The sequence below is a fragment of the Mustelus asterias genome, chromosome 26 (assembly GCF_964213995.1).
Source record: "Mustelus asterias chromosome 26, sMusAst1.hap1.1, whole genome shotgun sequence".
In the NCBI taxonomy this organism is placed as follows: domain Eukaryota; kingdom Metazoa; phylum Chordata; class Chondrichthyes; order Carcharhiniformes; family Triakidae; genus Mustelus; species Mustelus asterias.
This window is the reverse complement of record NC_135826.1, coordinates 46,268,231-46,282,767: the sequence shown is the minus strand read 5'-3', so window position 1 is coordinate 46,282,767 and position 14,537 is coordinate 46,268,231. Positions and strand designations below refer to the sequence as shown.

The 14,537-nt window shown below is 39.9% G+C and overlaps 1 protein-coding gene across 4 annotated transcripts in view; it reads left to right on the top strand.

The window, feature by feature from the left end:
- LOC144479676 (guanine nucleotide-binding protein G(I)/G(S)/G(O) subunit gamma-7-like) overlaps window positions 1–14,537 on the top strand; it is a 216,011-nt gene that overhangs the window by 28,060 nt on the left and 173,414 nt on the right. For 3 of the 4 annotated variants that reach the window (XM_078198684.1, XM_078198686.1, XM_078198685.1), the window contains one exon: window positions 4,872–4,936. The exons of the other annotated variant lie outside the window; for it this stretch is intronic. The gene's annotated coding sequence lies outside the window, so the exon portion shown is untranslated. The remainder of the gene's footprint in view (window positions 1–4,871; window positions 4,937–14,537) is intronic. 4 annotated transcript variants of the gene reach the window in all.

The window sequence follows — 14,537 nt, the reverse complement described above, 5'->3', positions numbered from 1 at the left end:
GTATCAAGTGCTATTAGAACATTATTGGATGTAAATTACATTTTTATTTTAGTCACTGAAGCTTGTGCTTATACTTTTGCCTGCTCCCTTCTTTGTTTATGTATATACATTTCATACTTTAAACATTTTTCTCCCTCTTCAAAAGAATATGATAACTAGGGCTTTAAATTTGAAACTTGCATTAATATGGCACCATATCACTTTTTTCTTTGGGTACTGCACACACTATGAATTGCTTTGAATGCAGACTTTTGGGGTAAATAGTGAGAAATCTTACTCCCTCTTGAGGATACATAAAGGATTGGAGGGCAATGAAGGAAGTAGAAGTGATGAGGAAAAGCTTTTGCATCCAGAGGATGGTTGGAGTCTGGAACAAACTTCCTGAGAGAGTGGTGGAAGCAGGGTCAATCGAGGTATACAAAAGGGAATTGGATTGCTATCTGAAAAGAGGGTGCAAGGTTATGGAGATAAGGCAGGGGAGTGGGACTAGGTGGACTGCTCTTTCAAAGTGTCAGTGCAGACTTGATGAGCTGAAGGGCCTCTTTCTGCACTGTGGTGCAAACAGTGGCTGTTTTGCGCATGATAGACAAACAGCGAGTAATGTGATTATATGACCAGTTTTTCTTTGGTGGTTGAAAAAAGTTCAGCCAGAGCACAGAATGCATGGTGCCTTAAGACAGTTAAATAGGAACTGGAGTAAACCGTTAATTCCTTTTGAGCCTGCTTTGCCATTCATTGAAATTACGGCTTATCAGTACCACAACACCATTTAATTCTGTCTTTGATCTGTGTCCCTTCTTGCCACCTGTCAATCACGTCTTAAATTTTGTGATGCTTCATCCTTGGCCATCTTGTGGGAATTTAAGATCATTGCTCTGTTCTGTATTCCTTCACTCAAAGATTTTCTGTAATTTTTATTGTTTCAGTTAGTTTTAAAGATTTGATCCCTGCCTTCTAAACTAATAGAAATGCAAACTAAATTTGTCCATGTAATTTAATAACCTTTTATGCTCGAGCAGCAGGAATATTTCAGAAACCATTCTTCAGATGAACCTGATGATGCAGCATTCCTGAATAGTAATTGAAGAACTGAAGTTTAGTGCGTGGAGAATGTGATGCTACGAGGTAGAATGCCAGAGTAGTTGAATATGTAAGTTACAATTGTATGGAGAGGTGGCAAGGTTGGAAGCTCAGCTTGGGGTCAGAAAGGATGTGGGTGTTTAGTCCATGATTCAGAAAAGTGAGACTAATTAAGTTTGTGACAAAGAAAGCAATGGTTTTTATTAGATGTCTGACAACGGAAGTAGAGCTGGATGTCATTAGCATAAATGTAGGAGCTGACCTCATGTTTGTGCGTGATGTTAACTGGGGGTGTACGGAGCTTATGCATTGTAGTCATAGACTGAGATCTTGGGATTGTTTTGATGCTGAAATCTGGTGGAGAATCGACTAAAGTTTGAAAAGATTTTGGGCATGGATGACATCGCTATCCAGGAAAGCTGAACAATTTGCATCTTTACTGTCTGGTGCATTATTGGTATAATGTGGAAGAACAAAATCTCAAAGGCAGCACTCACCAAACAGAGATGACTTTGGCTTGGAAACTTCCACAAACAAAGGATTTTCTTTATGGTGAAATGGCCCTTGCCAGACCTCCAGTGGGATGCCTAAAGCTCTGATTCAAGGGTGCCTGTAAGTGTGGCATGAAGAACCATCAGCTTGATGAAGGATGCTCTTTGGTCTGCCTGAAATGTGTTTGTATTTCAGTGCGAAGAGTTATTTGTGACCAAGTGTTAAGAGACTAGCACATTTTAAGGTCCAGGACTACATGCTGAGGGATGCACTAAAGCCTGAGGCAGCCATAGATGTGCAATGGGGAATGATCACTCTCTAAGGGGGTAATACAATGAGAAGCTAGAAAATGTATAGTTCCTTGGGCCATAGGATTCTCATTGAATGTATACAGTAAATTTTACATGTATCACAATTGAAGCATCTCAATGCAATAGATCTGTGTAGAACATTTGAATATTATTACACTTTCTGTAACAAGCATTCTGTAATGTTCTTTTAGATATTCTATGAATAAAGTATATTTTTGCAAAAAAGAATTGATTATTGTGCCTGAGAGTCACTAGCAGATGTCGGAAGAAAATAACCTCACCTCTGGCTGATGTATACCACCATGATGACCAGTGGCACTGTGGCTTGACAGTAGGTGCCAATGCTGAAAACAATACACCGCAACATTTGGAAGCTTCCTTACTGGCACTTGTGGCAGGACCCCCCTCTAGAGGAATGACCTCTTCAGCTATCAGCAGAGGCGAACCACATGAAGATACCCCATCTGAAATGGATTGTTTGCTGTGTATCCATCCTATTTTTTTGTAGATGGAAGGATGCTGACATGTGGATAGGTGAGAGAACCAGTAGTTGGAGAGGTTTAGAGCAGACAGAGTGGAGAATTCAGAGAGGTGGGGGAAAATGAGATGAGATGGAGGATGAAGTTTTTCTGTAGAAGCTGAGGGAGGATATCTTTGAAAGGAACTTGGCAGGCCTTGGTGGTTGAGAGGTTGGCAGACGAGTTCTTGGGTACCAACGAAAAGCGTAGAAATAACAAGGTGATGCATTGAGAGGTGTCAGAAGAATAGTAGAAATAACATGACTATCATACTGCACTTAGCTCGGGCAGAGCAAGTTGTGGAAGATAGTGTTGTGGAGACTTTGAGGATCAGTACATCCACAAAGTGGGCTGTCTCACTAAGGCATTCGACATGGGCAGCAGAGCAGGACTGTACAAAATTTTGGGGAAAATTGCCTGTCCTCAAGTCTCATCTTTCCATGAACCCTATCCCCATGATCCTGACCTTTGCCTTCCATTCACTAGGAAAGTGCAACTAATCTTAGCTCTGAAAGCCACCGAATTTTTTTTCACCGTTACAGTTCTAGGTATTTGGTCTCAAATCTACAAACTAGTTTCTACTAACTTTTAGACTTTAGATGTAATGAGTCATTTTTTTCATAAATCCTTTTTTAAATGTAAATCTTAAATTATGCACTCGTGATCTGTGGGAGAGGAAAAAAATGGTGCACAAGTTGTCAGTGAGTGTAATTCATATTCTTGCCTCACCGTGGCGATAAATCTCTTTGTTGCACTGCACACTAGATGTAAAGACAGGTTACAAATGGTTACCTTCAGACAACTGATGAATTACACAGTTGCTTGTAAGTCCATTTGTTGATCCAATAATCGATCTGTCGAAATTATAGTTGGATAGGCTAGTGGGTAAAACTGTCACTTCAGAAGGCCTTAGTTTAATTCATTCACTGTGCTGAATTAACTGGCCTTACCTAGGGTAGCATTTTCCAAAGATTGCAATTGAATTCTGCACTGTTAAACTAGGAAATGGAAATTCTTTGGCTTGGTGTCAATTTTGGATGATTACTTTCTGGGATGGTTACATAATATTTAAAAGTAGAAATATAAAAGTTTTATGAATGCAATTTTAAGAACCATAGAACCATAGAAAATTACAGCTCAGAAACAGGCCTTTTGGCCCTTCTTGTCTGTGCCGAACCATTTTATGCCTAGTCCCACTGACCTGCACTTGGACCATATCCTTCCACACCCCTCTCATCCATGAACCCGTCCAAGTTTTTCTTAAATGTTAAAAGTGACCCCGCATTTACCACTTTATCCGGCAGCTCATTCCACACTCCCACCACTCTCTGCGTGAAGAAGCCCCCCTAATATTCCCTTTAAACTTTTCTCCTTTCACCCTTAACCCATGCCCTCTGGCTTTTTTCTCCCCGAGCCTCAGCGGAAAAAGCCTGCTTGCATTCACTCTATCTATATCCATCAAAATCTTATACACCTCTATCAAATCTCCCCTCAATCTTCTACGCTCCAGGGAATAAAATCCCAACCTATTCAATCTCTCTCTATAACTCAGCTTCTCAAGTCCCGGCAACATCCGTGTGAACCTTCTCTGCACTCTTTCAACCTTATTTACATCCTTCCTGTAACTGGGTGACCAAAACTGTACACAATACTCCAAATTCGGCCTCACCCAATGCCTTATATAACCTTACCATAAAACTCCAACTTTTATACTCGATACTCCGATTTATAAAGGCCAATGTACCAAAGGCACTCTTTACGACCCTATCCACCTGTGACGTCACTTTTGGGGAATTCTGTACCTGTATTCCCAGATCCCTCTGTTCAACTGCACCAGAGTCCTACCATTTACCCTGTACGTTCTTCTTTGGTTTGTCCTTCCAAAGTGCAATATCTCACACTTGTCTGCGTTAAATTCCATTTGCCATTTTTCAGCCCATTTTTCTAGTTGGTCCAAATCCTTCTGCAAGCTTTGAAAACCTTCCTCACTGTCCACTACACCTCCAATCTTTGTATCATCAGCAAACTTGCTGATCCAATTTACCACATTATCATCCAGATCATTGATATAGATGACAAACAACAAGAGTCATGCTACAAAATTTATGTATATGGTTATGAATTTGACCATATTTTAATTATGACGCTCTGCATGGCATTATTCAGTATTACAGCTCACAAGTGGATGAGTTTATCCTAAGTGTATACTGAGCTAATCGTACCTGAGGCAGTAGGCAAGTGGTTGATCTGGTATGAATTAGTCCATTGGCACTAGGCTTGAGATCCTGCTCCTAATGACTATACAGTGACTCCTACACATGATGATCTACTGTTTGTGTGAATGAATATGTTGATATAATGGAGCTCAACATGTTAGCTTTTCACACATGCACCAAATATACTTTAATATATACTTTAAAATAACTACAGAAATGCTTTGTTTTTTAATAATTTTTTTTGCCATTTCCAGGAAGTGAACATTTCTGTTGGAGTATTAAGTATAGCATCACTGTTCCAGTTGGATCAGCTAATAAGGTCAGTATTTAAAGTAACATTTTATTAAAGCTACTTTTTTAAAAAAGTGTCTTTAAATGCCATGCTTAATTATAAAATAAATGGCTGTAACTGTTGTAGCTGTTATCCCATTGGGTATGACTAAGAATTCCTATGCCGATTTTTTTTTTTTAACCAAGGTGGAGTCAGTTCACTTTTCTAGCTACCATTATGATCATGGACAACATCCTTCAGTAAACATAACCAGAAGAGGGTTCACTACTACATCTGTGAAATTCAGAAATCGTGAATACTGTTGCTTTTCAGATTCTATTGCACTGCTGCCTTTTGCATCATATATGAAGTCACCTTGATAGCTCAATGAGTTGCTAAGCTTTCAGATGAAGATCCTGGACTTGATCATCGCTTGAGCTGGTTGATTTCTGATCTTGGATCGATTACAATATTTACTTTGAGTGCCTCTGGCTAGGGAAAAAATTGGCTGGACCGGGTTTGTTCTTTGTCTAGCGGCACTTAATGCTGCATATGTGAGATGTCAACTGGCTTTGTTGTAATGCATGAAGTATAGACTGCTGAGACCTATTAAGATCATGCATGAAGTCAAGCTTCTTGGGCAAATCACCAAGTGCTCTATCAAGGAGTTGGTTCTTTCAGGAGAGTAGGGAAAGGAGTAAAGTGATGGGGACAGGAAAGAAATTACCTTGTGTGGTGCTTCAGCTATGTTACTGCCTGTTGAAGCATTAAATCATGGGCAACTAGATTCCATTCTTGACTGTTGAAAACCTACAATCTTGGGGCAAAAGAGGGACCTCATTAACTGTTCCTGCCCAAAGTATCTGCTGAAAAATGTATGGCAGGCAGTTGAAACCTGGATTGGATTGAATTGCTATACATTGCATAAACAAATAGATTGTCTCACCATCTCAACTAGGCACGAAGAATAGCCATAGGAAAAGGAACTGTACAGCAGTTGGTGTTCATGTATTCTGGCTAGAGCTGGTGCCTTAGTGTGAGGAAGTTATTTTAATTTCACTAAGGGAATAACTACGTTATACATGTTGAAATTGTTCAGTACCCTTGAAATAGTGGCTTGCAATCTAGGCACAAGTCAACTAAGAGGCTTCAAAGCTTTTAAAATTTGAGTCAGTGTTACCCACATAACTATCATGTCCAACTTTTATGCCCGTTTATCTCACCAAACTCACCAAATTTCCATATTTAAGTCTGGGCATATTCTAATGAGTTTGGGAAGGTACTTGAGTGTAACTTAACACTTACAAAGTTAGGGCTACATTGGACGCAATTTCAACTGTAGTAACAACTACTTGTGTGGCATTTTTTAAAAAAACTATTCAAAGGATGTGGACTTTGCTGGCTGGGCAAGCATTCATTGTCCATCCCTATTTGCCATTGAAAGTGGTGGTGAGCTGCCTTCTTGAACTGCTGCAGTACATGTGGTATGCATATACCCACAGTGCTGTTAGGAAGGGAGTTCGAGGCTTTTACCCTAGTAACAGTGAAGGCAATATATTTCCAAGTCAGGATGGTGTGTAACTTGGAAGGGAACTTGCAGGCGTTGCTGATTCCATGCATCTGCTGCCTTTGTCCTTCTAAGTGGTAGAGGTCATGGGTTTAGAAGATGCTGTCAAAGGAGTCTTGATGAGTTGCTACAGTACCTTTTGTAGTTCGTACCCACTGCTGCCACTGTGCATCAGTAGTCATGGGGGTGAATGTTTAAGGTGGTGGATGGAACACCAATAAAGCAGGCTTCTTGGGAATGTTGTTAGAGTTTCACTCATCCATGCATGTGGAGAGTATTCATCACACCCTGACTTGTGCCTTGCAGATAGTGGACAGGTTTTGTGGAGTTCGGAGAGGAGTTATTTGCCGCAGAATTCTCATCCTCTGACTTGCTCTTGTAGTACTTATGTGGCTTATCAAGTTCAGTTTCTGATCAATGCAAATGCCCAAGATGTCAATAGTGAGGGATTCGGTGATAATGCCATTGAATGTCAAAGAGCGATAGTTATTCTCTCTTGTGACTTGAGGAACTAATCTTCACAAGACCATTATAAAACAATTATACTGGGCAACATGAGGCAATATTAGGGCAGATGGCCAAAAGCTTGGTCAAGAGGTATGTTTTTTTTAAGTGTCTTAAAAGGGAAAAGTGATGTAGAGAGACAGGTGTAGGGAAGGAGTTATAGAGCTTAGGCCCAGGCAACTGAGGGCAAAGCCACCAAAGGTGAAGCAATTATAATTGGGGTGCACAAGAATGCAGAATTAGAGGAACACCGATGACTTGAGAGTTTTAGGGTTGGAGGGGATTACAGAGAAAGGGAGGAATAAGATCACGAGAAATTTGAAAACGAGGGTGAGAAATTTTAAATCTGGATGTTGCTTGACTGGGAATCAGTAGTCATGGGGGTGAATGTTTAAGGTGGCAGTTAGCTCAGTTAGTACTAGGATAATAGGGGGAATGGGATTTGCTGCGAGTTAAGACATGAGTAGCAGAGTTTTGAATGATCGCAAGCTTGTAGTGGGTACAATGTGTGTAACATCTGGCTTGTGCCCAAAAAGGAAACTCTAGACCAGTAAATACTGATTGTAGGCTCTGAAAACCTTTGCCAGGTGATGCATCAGACTGTTTTACAGCACAATCAAGGAGTTATTTTCAGGCTAATTTTTATATTATTTTCCTTAGCGAGTACTTTGCATCAGTATTCACAAAGGAGAAGGATGTGGTGGATGATGAGTGTAGAAAGGAGGATGTTGACATTCTTGGACATTTTGAGATAAAAAGGAAGGAGGTATTGGAGGTTTTGAAAAACATTAAGGTGGGCAAGTTCCCCAGGGCCAGATAGAGTCTATCCCAGAATACTGAAAGGTGAGGGAAGAAATTGCTGAGGCCTTGGCCAAAATCTTTATATCGTCTTTAGCCATGGGTGAGGTACCAGAGGATTGGAGATTAGCTAACATTGTTCCTCTGTTCAAGAAGGGCAGAAGAGACAATCTGGGAAATTATAACCTTACATCAGTGGTAGGGAAATTATTGGAGAAGATTCTTGGGGACAGGATGTACTCGCATCTGGAAGAGAATAAGCTTATTAGCGATAGGCAGCATGGTTTTGTGAAGGGGAGGTCATGTCTCTCAAACTTGATTGAGTCCTTTGAGAAAGTAACGAGAAAAATTGACTAGGGCAGGGCAGTGGATGTTGCATACATGGACTTTAGTAAAGCCTTCGATAAGATTCCTCATGGCAGGCTGATACAGAAGGTAAAGTCATATGGGATCCAAGGTGAGCTGGTAAGATGGGCACACAACTGGCTTAGGCATAGAAAGCAGAAAGTAGCAGTGGAAGGGTACTTTTCTAACTGGAGGTTTGTGACAAGAGGTGTTCCACGAGGATTAGTGCTCTTTGTAATATTTATAAATGATTTTGGAGGAAAATGTAGGTGGTCTGATTAGTAAATTTGCAGGTGATAAATTGAGAGAGTAATGGACAGTGAGGAGGATTGTCAGAGGATACATAGGATATAAATTGGCTGGCGACCTGGGCCGAAAGATGCAGATGGAATTTAACCCATCGTACCGATCCACAGTTCTGTGAAGGTGGCAACTCGGGTGGACAAAGTGGTCAAGAAGGTGTATGACTTGCTGGCCTTCATCGGTCGGGGCGTTAAGTACAGGAATTGGGAAATCGTGTTGCAGCTGTATAAGATTTTGGTTAGGCTGCATTTGGAGATTTGTGTATATTTCTGGTTGCCACACTACCGGAAGGATGTTGCTGTATTGGAAAAGGTGCAGAAGAGATTTATCAGGCTGTTGCCTGGTTTGGAGGATATGGGCTATGCAGAAAGATTGAACAAACTTGGATTGTTTTCATTAAAGCGTCGGAGGATGAGGGGGGCCCTAATGGAGGTTTACAAGATTATGACAGGCTTGGATAGAGTGGATAGTCAGTCTTTTTCCCAGGGTCAAACATTCACCCCCATCACTACTGATGCACAGTGGCAGCAGGTTGAAAGTGGGGGGGGGGGGGGGATGTTTTACAGAGGGTGGTGAATGCCTGGAACATGCTGTTGGGGAGGTGGAGGAAGCAGATTCTACAACAATGTTCAAGGGGCATCTGGATAGATACGTGAATAGGCAGGGAATGGAGGGATATGGACCACTTGGAGGCAAGAAAATATTAGATTTAAAGAGGAATCTGTGTCGGCACAGATATGGTGGGCTGAAGGCCTGTTCCGATGCTGTATTCTTTTTAAAATGGGTTGTGTGTGTCACTGATAAAGTTAGCCAGAAGATGGTGCTCTTGAAGTGATTTTTAATAAATAAATCCATCCACACGTTGTGACAATCTAGAGAACGCAACAGTTTGTATTATCAACACAGAATCGTAGGCTACACATTTACAATTTGTGTACCAAAGCTACTTCTGACACTCGCCAGAAGTGTTTTTAGTTGCTTTATGCCTTCATAGAAAGGGAAGAGGCAAATTGTATTGTAATCTTTAACCATGGAACTTGTACAGAAATCAACTTGGCTTGAATGTTCTTAAAGTAGTAGTCTATAGTCACTGTTGTAGCTAACCAGTAATAATTATAAAAATAAGCTTAGCTGACTTAAATACTCATTACAATACATAGCACAAATTGGGGGTAAATCGGTTAGATGTACTTGCTGGTTACCCAATGTGTTTTTTTTTTACTGAGCTAATGTTGAAAATTGTACTGTACAGTGCTGTTGTGAATTTAGTGGCAAAGTGTCCCAATTAATTAACAATGAAATATTGTGAATCAATTGGGACACTTTGTAAAGATTTAGTTGCTATTGATGAGGATCTTTTGTGCATGTTCCATAATTAGTACAGAATAACATGTCCTGTAATGGGTAAACCGAACTGCTGCTTTGGAAAGCAGTTTGTTTTGTTGGCTATATAGATGAATTTCTATTTATTACATTATCTTTCATTTGAGTTTTTAAAAATTGCTAGAAAAGTTGCACTTTCCTATACACCTATACACTGCTTCTGGATCAGGACAGACACCTGACCTGTAGTTCTGCTCTAAAGAAAACATGATGTACAATACCCATTTTGCCGAGACAATTGCAGTGAGATTCTGTGATGAATCATTTTTTTTGGGTTGGGGGAGGTTATAAGGGGGATGGTTTCTGGAACAATGTTATATTGTATATTAGAATTATTCCACCAGTCAAATTGGGCAGCAGGTGCTTGAGCGCAATTTCGAAAAATCAATTCGATATCCCTCATACCCTTGCAGTTACCTTCCATTCATCACTTCTCCCAAAATGCTGCTGCTTATCTCTTCAGGAATGTGTAAATCAGCAACATCTCCTGCCCTCCTTCCCTAACAAGCCTTGTTCACCTATATTTGGCTTCTCCATTCCATGTTTCTGTCGTCTGTTTTCCTTCCCCAACCCTTTCAAGGAAGGATTAATTTAGAAGGCAAACAGATATCTGAAATGCTGTTGCAAATGTTATGGGGTTAATAAAATGGTTAAGAGATAATTGTTCTGCATTGAATGCAGGTTCCAGTTCAGTAAAAATGACCTGCCCATGAGCTGGAAGCACTCCTGGGCACCTCTGATCTTGCTTCAATTCCATAAGTCAAAATTTGCTGTGTCATTGTCAAAAGTTATTGGTCATGTGGCAGAAGGGAAGTTATCACATCATCAGTGGATCATGCTTTTCTTCCTGGAAATCGAACCTAGACTGGTGAGACTTGCTGACTGAAATTACAGTAAACCCTGGGTCATGTGATTTTGGCTGTTCCAATCATGGCCATTGTGTAATTTATTGATTATGGAAATTATTAATTGAATATTAAAAGTATTTTACCAAGACTTTGAGTGGTGGTTAAAAATGTGTGTGTTTACACTGAGCATTTGTTACACCTGGGGAGGGGCTGATGAGTAGAAAAAAGGTGAATTATATTCAAGATGAATAGAACAAAACTCCATGAGGGCAGAGCATATCAGCAATAGGCATGTTCTGTACCCCAAATATGAATACTTCATGAAACACCATGATGGATATTGTGCATGTTTGTAGAATAGTTTTAAAAAAATAATTTCAACCAGATGCCAGTCTACTTCTCTGATTTAGAAGCATGCCTGTTTTAAAAAATCTAATTACTTCCTAAACTGCTGGTCTATTAGTTGGAAAATGTTCAATGAAACACGAGCCAAGTCGAATTGACCTGGTCATGTGGTCATATTTTCTTAGTTCCAGTATGTTTGTCTGTTCACTGCAAGATGTTTCCATATAACAAACAGCACTCTGAATATTAATTTGTTTAAAAATGTTCCTGTGGTGTCGTCAAATTTTTTTCTCAATTGGTGACTCTCGTTTTAGTGTGGCAAACTGAAAGGCTGTTCTTTCCTTTACATTTGGAATTTTTTTAAGGGATTGAAGCTATCCCATTCCATTGATGTATATTGGTGTATTTTTCTGTTCTTTGTGATAGGGCCTTAAATCTTCTATTAAAAACATTTGGATTTCCATTCTCTATCTGCTGTAATGGCACCCCACCCGAACAGAACAATACAAACTGGTAGATAATTGAGTCAACAAATCTTGGCCTGACACGCATGTAAATACCCTAGGCACAGAAATAAAGGTAAATACAAAAGAAAAGTTGATCTTAACTGGACGGTGTAGTAGATTTATTCTTGACAGATGGAAACGAGGCCATGCCTTGTAGAAGGTTTTGTCCTAGAAAGATTTTGGCTACTTGAAAATTGGCGTACAGGTGGATTTTGTTGTAATGAACAATTTCATATTTGCATTGAGGTTTTTACATTGGGTAATGCTGTTTATTCATTGTTGCAATGAATAAAATGCAATTTCCAAAATTTATGCAGTTGTGTTCAAATTGGATTTGTACAGTAAACTGATTGTGATTGGGGCAAAGAAGTCATCTTCTGGGAGGGGCTTTCAATCTTGGTTCTAGGTTTAAAAGAAATTGCAATAGTGACATTCTCAATCTGATAGCTTATTACAAACTTGAAAGTGTCCTCGGATATATGACAGTACCAAGGATCGTAGAGCTGGTCAAATGGTTAAGATCACTAGGCACATTAATATTGGACAGTAGTTTCCTTCCTGTCCCCTCCCCAACCTTTGGTAATGTGGCCAATAATGATGTACAGCAAATTATTTTTGATCAAAATTAAATGATTGGTATACAAACATTCTTTTTCTGTTTGAAGCAAATGGTAGAAATTGAAATTGAAACTCTCAATGCTGGAAACGGGCGTGAAATGTCAGAGCTGTAATCCACCCCTTTTCAGCCTTCCCATGTCTTTGATTTCCACACATGTTTAGGATAATCTGGTTTATCTCCAATGTCGTGAAATAACAATGCATGTAATAACTTAAGATGAATGCATTTCTGAGTATTTGTTCCAAATAAACTTGTGCATTAATGAATTGCCTGTTGATATCAAAACAGGAGGTCCCAGCTTTGATTATTCACCTCTTGCTGATTCAAAGCATGCTTCAATTGGCCTTAGTTTTTCTTGGGTTAGATCTTACCAGTGTTGCTGCTCCTGATTGCTACTTATGATCCTTAAAGGGAGAATTCATCTGTAATTCGATGGTGAAAGTATTGAAAATGGGCTGTTATTCCTCTCTAGTTAAAGAATTTGTCAAAGTTATATGGGCACACAGAATCAAGAAATTAGGGCACCCAGTGTGTGAAGTCTTGCCATAAATGTTTGCATTTTTAGAGGAAGGGGGAAAAACTAATTGGAAAATACCAAGTGCTGAAACTGAGGAGTGCTTATTCAGTCTGCATGATTTAAATTTTGCAAGTGTGCCATGTGATTTGAATAAGGAAATAACACTCTCCATATGTGGAAGTACAGTTAACATGGCACTTTCAGGAAATTGAAAGAAATGAATTATTTAGTACTATAAATAAAATAGTTCCCCCTTTCCAGTTTCAAGTTTAAGTGAAAGACTGACATTTAAACAAAACAATGTTAAAACGGGGACTTTAGTGTCATGTAGCCCCAGGATCATTTAGGTGAATTCTCCAATTATAAATGGCCAGTAGATCATTGGAAATCAGCAATAAAAACAGTAAGAGAATGGGCACTGGTTTCATTTCTAGAATGGTATTTTACTGTAGATGAACATTTATGTCAAGAAAGGATGAGAAAATTTAACCATCTCCTTGAAATTCAATGGCATTACCATTGCTGAATCTCCCACTGTCAACATTCTCAAAACAGTCTGCTTGATTGGCACCGCATCCATCACCTTATGCTTTCACTCTCTCAACAACTGACTCAGCAGTAGCAATGTGCACCAGCTACAAGGTGCACTGCAGCAACTCATCAAGGCTCCCTTGACAGCATCTTCTAAACCACAACCGTTACCACCTAGGAAGACGAGGGTTGCAGATGCATGAGAACAGCACCCCTGAAAGTTCCCCTTGAAGTCACACAGCATCCTGATTTTGAATCTCTTCACCTTCACCTTCACTGTCACTTGTTCAAAAGCCTGAAACCCTCTACCTAACAGCACATGGATGTACCTACACCACATGGACTGCCACCGTTCAAGAAGATAGTTCACAACCACCTTCTCCAGGGTAATTGAGGATGGGCAACTAATGCTGGCGTAGCCAATGACACCCACATCCGTGAACAAATAAAAAACGAGGACAAGTGGCACATTCGTTTTGCTGCAAGATGATTTCCTCTATTATGCTGGCATTCTGCCAGATTAAATATGAACTTTAATTCCTATTTCACGAGACAATACTATCACAACTGGAAAAGGCAATTCTTGCTGAGAGCTTCCATTCCCTCTTTTCTGAATTAAATAATATGCCGGAACAGTAAAAGAGCTGACGCCTTCCCGACAGCATCCTCGTTATCACAGTGCTGGTAAATAGTTCCCCTTTGTTTTTCTTCAAGCTGTTTATTCTGGATTTCATTGAATTGCTGAGAACTGCTATTGGGCTGAAGCTTAGCAACAATTTCTAAATTTATGTCCATTAAAATAACGTGTGCAAACTCGCCACCACTATAATTTTGAAGATACAAATTTGCAAAGGGAAGTAGGGCGGTCTATTAGCCTCCCATCCTGTTAATGGTGGCTTGCTTGAAGATTGAGTAAAATTGTTCATTCAACTATTGTTAAGTTCCTTTTGGTTGGGTAATTCTCATTTTTATATTGATCATATGTTTGCCCTATTTAGTAGGGGTTTGATGAGTAGAGCTTGGTATCAAAGTTCCTCTTAAGCCTCCACCCATCCATCTTTCTCCCTTCTGTCCTGAAGAAAGCGATTGTTGCTGGGAGAAGGTTTTGCAGATAGCCACCCAGCATGCTGTTGCTCTTTGTTTAAACCTATCCAAAGTGCTTAATGCACTGTGTGTGGGGATGCTATCCCCTAAACTGATCTCTATTCCAGTAATCATAAAAGTTATCACAAAAATGTGTTTACACTTTTCTTTTTCATCCTGAGAGCATTTCTGTCAATTATTCTCCCAGTTGCTGCTCTGATTCTGGTCAGCTAATCCAGCGCCTGCTCACTGATGCTCAGTTTGGATTCTGCCAAGGCCACTCGGCTCTTGACCTCATTA